The 6235-nt window shown below is 46.6% G+C and overlaps 1 non-coding gene across 1 annotated transcript; it reads left to right on the top strand.

Moving 5' to 3' along the window:
• The first annotated feature begins 984 nt into the window (after nucleotides 1–984).
• Trnak-cuu (transfer RNA lysine (anticodon CUU)) lies at nucleotides 985–1057 on the top strand. The gene has a single exon. It is a non-coding gene; the product is annotated as a tRNA-Lys (tRNA).
• Nucleotides 1058–6235: the final 5178 nt, after the last annotated feature.

Genomic DNA, 6235 nt, shown 5'->3' on the forward strand with positions numbered 1-6235 from the left:
ACAGTATCTGTGATGACGAACAATTAGCGACAGGCGTTTTTTTAAGAATTACTCTCAGAAGTGATTAAGGCGAAAGGCGCAGATAAAGCATCTGCCAAAGCGGTACAGTATAAGGTGGGACAAGGCAGTCTGAATTACATTTTATAGATGTATTTCTCACATATCTCAGAGCCTCTCGCGGTCGTCGTCGTCGTCGTCGTCGCCGCCGCTGCCGCTTCTGCAGAAGTAGCAAATGGCCATCGTAGCAAATGCGGCGAGGGACGACCTGCCTTCGATTCCGAATGCACAAAGTGTGTGGTCTTGTTTCTCAGTCTATATTTGGTCGGTCTCGTCAGAGGTTGAATGCAACGAATGGGTGGGAAAGAGCAAGGGGCAGCGGCTGTGTAGAACGAAAACACAAATCCTCAGGGGTGTGAGCGTTTCGAGATGAGTCGTATACATGTAAATGTTGGTCGTCAGTGACCGTGTGGCCTAATGGATAAAGCGTCGGACTTCGGATCTGAAGATTACAGGTTCGAATGCTGTCACGCTCTTCTTTTTCCAGTTCTGAAAACGAAACATATCGTTTTAATGTAGCAATTGAGCAGTACGAAACCGCCTGAATGTTGCTGTTGACCATTTTTTGCTTGGAGATGCTCTTGAGCTTGAAACACACACAACAAGACGGGTGTTAACTAGCGAAATGGTCGGCAGAGTGCCGACACAGCGAGTTTTGACAATCACTTGCACATCTAAAACAACGTCGGAAAGTAACTCGTTCGGCTGTTGAGTCACATAAAGTATGTGTGTTAATTTTGACGCCACTAGCTCTGCATGTTGTCATGCATTTTCTTTACCTCTCAGAAATGATTATGACATAAAAGTGAAGTACGTGACGAGTGTGACGTTAGGAAAACATTAGGGAGCATGGAGAGATTCTGTATGGGACCACCCAACCCAAACGAGTACTGTGTGACGTGCTACCCGGCAGGTATTCACCGAGGTAGCCGGCTAGCTCAGTCGGTAGAGCGTCAGACTCTTAATCCCAGGGTCGTGGGTTCGAGCCACACGCTGGCTGGAATAGGATTTTGTTCCGCTGCAGATGTAAATTACCGTTTTTCTGATTAACGAGATTTAATGGAAATATCAACTTTAAACTTTGCCTACGTCTCTGTCAGTCGCAAGGAAACTGTATTTGAAGGTGAAGGTGATTTTGTAGACATGTGTGAAAGACACGTTCTGAAATGCAAGTGTTGTTGTTTGGAGAGCACATCGGTTACGTGTCAGATGTGTAGCCAAGCAGTAATGGGTCACCATAGCTGCAAATATTAGCCGGTAATATGAAGTGTTGTCAGATGAAGTCTGATGATGCAGACGACCGTAAGGACGAAGAACCCAAGAGTACCGCTAGGTCGCGCCCCTGTAGCTCATGGTAGAGCACTGGTCTGATAAACCACTGGTCGTAAGTTCCATTTTCACAGGAGATAGATGAATTTTGGAAATCAGTTGCGCGTCGTGGCCGTATAGCAAACAGTATCTGTGATGACGAACAATTAGCGACAGGCGTTTTTTTAAGAATTACTCTCAGATGTGATTAAGGCGAATGGCGCCGATAAAGCATTTGCCAAAGCGGTACAGCGTAAGGTGGGACAAGGCAGTCTGAATTACATTTTATAGATGTATTTCTCACATATCTCAGAGCCTCTCGCGGTCGTCGTCGCCGCCGCCGATCCCAATTTTCATCACGTCTCCGATGAAATCCTCGATTTCGAAAGAGGTTGGTCGAGCAAATGAATTATCGAAAGTTAACTTCAAAGTATCTATCCTCATAGCTTGTGTCATCACTGATTCATCAACATCATTCCTCACACGCAAGAATAACCGCTGCTAGCGAGCGACTTACCCCGCAGAAGTAAACAAGCCAGACACAGCGCTGACCAAAGTCAACCGCACGCCACGACCGCTGCAGGCAGACTATCGCTCCATTAGGCCACACGGTCACTGACGACCAACATTTACATGTATACGACTCATCTCGAAACGCTCACACCCCTGAGGATTTGTGTTCTCGTTCTACACAACCGAGGTAGCCGGCTAGCTCAGTCGGTACAGCGTCAGACTCCTAATCCCAGGGTCGTGGTTTCGAGCCACATGCTGGTCGTTACGGAATTTTGTTCCGCTGCAGATGTAAATTACCGTTTTTCTGATTAACGAGAATTAATGGAAATAGCAACTTTAAACTTTGCCTACGTCTCTGGCAGTCGCAAGGAAACTGTATTTGAAGGTGAAGGTGATATTGTAGACATGTGTGTAAAACACGTTCTGAAATGCAGGTGTTGTTGTTTGGAGAGCACATCGGTTACGTGTCAGATGTGTAGCCAAGCAGTAATGGGTCGCCATAGCTGCAAATATTAGCCGGTAATATGAAGTGTTGTCAGATGAAGTCTGATGATGCAGACGACGGTAAGGACGAAGAACCCAAGAGTACCGCTAGGTCGCGCCCCTGTAGTTCATGGTAGAGCACTGGTCTGATAAACCACTGGTCGTAGGTTCCATTTTCAAAGGAGATAGATGAAATTTTGGAAATCAGTTGCGCGTCGTGGCCGTATAGCAAACAGTATCTGTGATGACGAACAATTAGCGACAGGCGTTTTTTTAAGATTTACTCTCAGATGTGATTAAGGCGAATGGCGCAGATAAAGCATTTGCCAAAGCGGTACAGCATAAGGTGGGACGAGGCAGTCTGAATTACATTTTATAGATGTATTTCTCACATATCTCAGAGCCTCTCGCGATCTTCGTCGTCGTCGTCGTCGTCGTTGTAGTCGTTGTCGTCGTCGTCGTCGTCGCCGCCGCCGCCGCTTCTGCAGAAGTAGCAAATGGCCATCGTAGCAAATGCGGCGAGGGACGCCCTGCCTTCGATTCCGAATGCACAAAGTGTGTGGTCTTGTTTCTCAGTCTATATTTGGTCGGTCTCGTCAGAGGTTGAATGTAACGAATGGGTGGGAAAGAGCAAGGGGCAGCGGCTGTGTAGAACGAAAACACAAATCCTCAGGGATGTGAGCGTTTCGAGATGAGTCGTATACATGTAAATGTTAGTCGTCAGTGACCGTGTAGCCTAATGGATAAGGCGTCGGACTTCGGATCTGAAGATTACAGGTTCGAATGCTGTCACGCGCGTGTTTTTCCAGTTCTGAAAAAGAAACATTCCGTTTTAATGTAGCAATTGAGCAGTACGAAACCGTCTGAATGTTGCTGTTGACCATTTTTTGCTTGGAGATGCTCTTGAGCTTGAAACACACACAACAAGCCCGGTGTTAACTAGCGAAATGGTCGGCAGAGTGCCGACACAGCGAGTTTTGGCTATCACTTGCACATTTAAAACAACGTCGGAAAGTAACTCGTTCGGCTTTTGAGTCACATAAAGTATGTGTGTTAATTTTGACGCCACTAGCTCTGCTTGTTGTCATGCAATTCCTTTACCTCTCAGAAATGATTATGAAATAAAAGTGAAGTACGTGACGAGTGTGACGTTAGGAAAACATTAGGCAGCATGGAGAGAATCTGTATGGGACCACCCAACCCAAACGAGTACTGTGTGACGTGCTACCCGGCAGGTATTCACCGAGGTAGCCGGCTAGCTCAGTCGGTAGAGGGTCAGACTCTTAATCCCAGGGTCGTGGGTTCGAGCCAGACGTTGGGCGGAACGGAATTTTGTTCCGCTGCAGATGTAAATTACCGTTTTTCTGATTAATGAGATTTAATGGAAATAGCAACTTTAAACTTTGCCTACGTCTCTGTCAGTCGCAAGGAAACTGTATTTGAAGGTGAAGGTGATTTTGTAGACATGTGTGAAAGACATGTTCTGAAATGCAAGTGTTGTTGTTTGGAGAGCACATCGGTTACGTGACAGATGTGTAGCCAAGCAGTAATTTGTCGCCATAGCTGCAAATATTAGCCGGTAATATGAAGTGTTGTCAGCTAAAGTCTGATGATGCAGACGACCGTAAGGACGAAGTACCCAAGAGTACCGCTAGGCCGCGCCTATTTAGCTCAGTGGTAGAGCACTGGTCTTATAAAGCAGGGGTCGTAAGTTCCATCCTCACAGGAAAAAGATGAATTTTGGAAATCAGTTGCGCGTCGTGGCCGTATAGCAAACAGTACCTGTGATGACGAACAATTAGCGACAGGCGTTTTTTTAAGATTTACTCTCAGATGTGATTAAGGCGAATGGCGCAGATAAAGCATTTGCCAAAGCGGTACAGCATAAGGTGGGACGAGGCAGTCTGAATTACATTTTATAGATGTATTTCTCACATATCTCAGAGCCTCTCGCGATCTTCGTCGTCGTCGTCGTCGTCGTTGTAGTCGTTGTCGTCGTCGTCGTCGTCGCCGCCGCCGCCGCTTCTGCAGAAGTTGCAAATGGCCATCGTAGCAAATGCGGCGAGGGACGCCCTGCCTTCGATTCCGAATGCACAAAGTGTGTGGTCTTGTTTCTCAGTCTATATTTGGTCGGTCTCGTCAGAGGTTGAATGTAACGAATGGGTGGGAAAGAGCAAGGGGCAGCGGCTGTGTAGAACGAAAACACAAATCCTCAGGGATGTGAGCGTTTCGAGATGAGTCGTATACATGTAAATGTTAGTCGTCAGTGACCGTGTAGCCTAATGGATAAGGCGTCGGACTTCGGATCTGAAGATTACAGGTTCGAATGCTGTCACGCGCGTGTTTTTTAAGTTCTGAAAAAGAAACATTCCGTTTTAATGTAGCAATTGAGCAGTACGAAACCGTCTGAATGTTGCTGTTGACCATTTTTTGCTTGGAGATGCTCTTGAGCTTGAAACACACACAACAAGACCGGTGTTAACTAGCGAAATGGTCGGCAGAGTGCCGACACAGCGAGTTTTGACTATCACTTGCACATCTAAAACAACGTCGGAAAGTAACTCGTTCGGCTTTTGAGTCACATTAAGTATATGTGTTAATTTTGACGCCACTAGCTCTGCTTGTTGTCATGCAATTTCTTTGCCTCTCAGAAATGATTATGACATAAAAGTGAAGTACGTGACGAGTGTGACGTTAGGAAAACATTAGGCAGCATGGAGAGATTCTGTATGCGACCGCCCAACCCAAACGAGTACTGTGTGACGTGCTACCCGGCAGGTATTCACCGAGGTAGCCGGCTATCTCAGTCGGTAGAGCGTCAGACTCTTAATCCCAAGGTCGTTGGTTCGAGCCAGACGCTGGGCGGAACGGAATTTTGTTCCGCTGGAGGTGTAAATTACCGTTTTTCTGATTAATGAGATTTAATGGAAATAGCAACTTTAAACTTTGCCTACGTCTCTGTCAGTCGCAATTAAACTGTATTTGAAGGTGAAGGTGATTTTGTAGACATGTGTGAAAGACATGTTCTGAAATGCAAGTGTTGTTGTTTGGAGAGCACATCGGTTACGTGTCAGATGTGTAGCCAAGCAGTAATTTGTCGCCATAGCTGCAAATATTAGCCGGTAATATGAAGTGTTGTCAGCTAAAGTCTGATGATGCAGACGACCGTAAGGACGAAGTTACAATAAGTATCGCTAGGCCGCGCCTATTTAGCTCAGTGGTAGAGCAGTTGTCTAATAAACCAGGGGTCGTAAGTTCCATCCTCACAGGAGAAAGATGAGTTTTGGAAATCAGTTGCGCGTCGTGGCCGTATAGCAAACAGTACCTGTGATGACGAACAATTAGCGACATGCGTTTTTTTAAGAATTACTCTCAGATGTGATTAAGGCGAATGGCGCAGATAAAGCATTTGCCAAAGCGGTACAGCATAAGGTGGGACGAGGCAGTCTGAATTACATTTTATAGATGTATTTCTCACATATCTCAGAGCCTCTCGCGATCTTCGTCGTCGTCGTCGTCGTCGTTGTAGTCGTCGTCGTCGTCGTCGTCGTCGTCGTCGCCGCCGCCGCCGCCGCCGCTTCTGCAGAAGTAGCAAATGGCCATCGTAGCAAATGCGGCGAGGGACGCCCTGCCTTCGATTCCGAATGCACAAAGTGTGTGGTCTTGTTTCTCAGTCTATATTTGGTCGGTCTCGTCAGAGGTTGAATGTAACGAATGGGTGGGAAAGAGCAAGGGGCAGCGGCTGTGTAGAACGAAAACACAAATCCTCAGGGGTGTGAGCGTTTCGAGATGAGTCGTATACATGTAAATGTTGGTCGTCAGTGACGGTGTGGCCTAATGGATAAGGCGTCGGACTTCGGATCTGAAGATTACA

Source organism: Schistocerca gregaria, unplaced genomic scaffold, assembly GCF_023897955.1.
Source record: "Schistocerca gregaria isolate iqSchGreg1 unplaced genomic scaffold, iqSchGreg1.2 ptg000169l, whole genome shotgun sequence".
Classification (NCBI taxonomy): domain Eukaryota; kingdom Metazoa; phylum Arthropoda; class Insecta; order Orthoptera; family Acrididae; genus Schistocerca; species Schistocerca gregaria.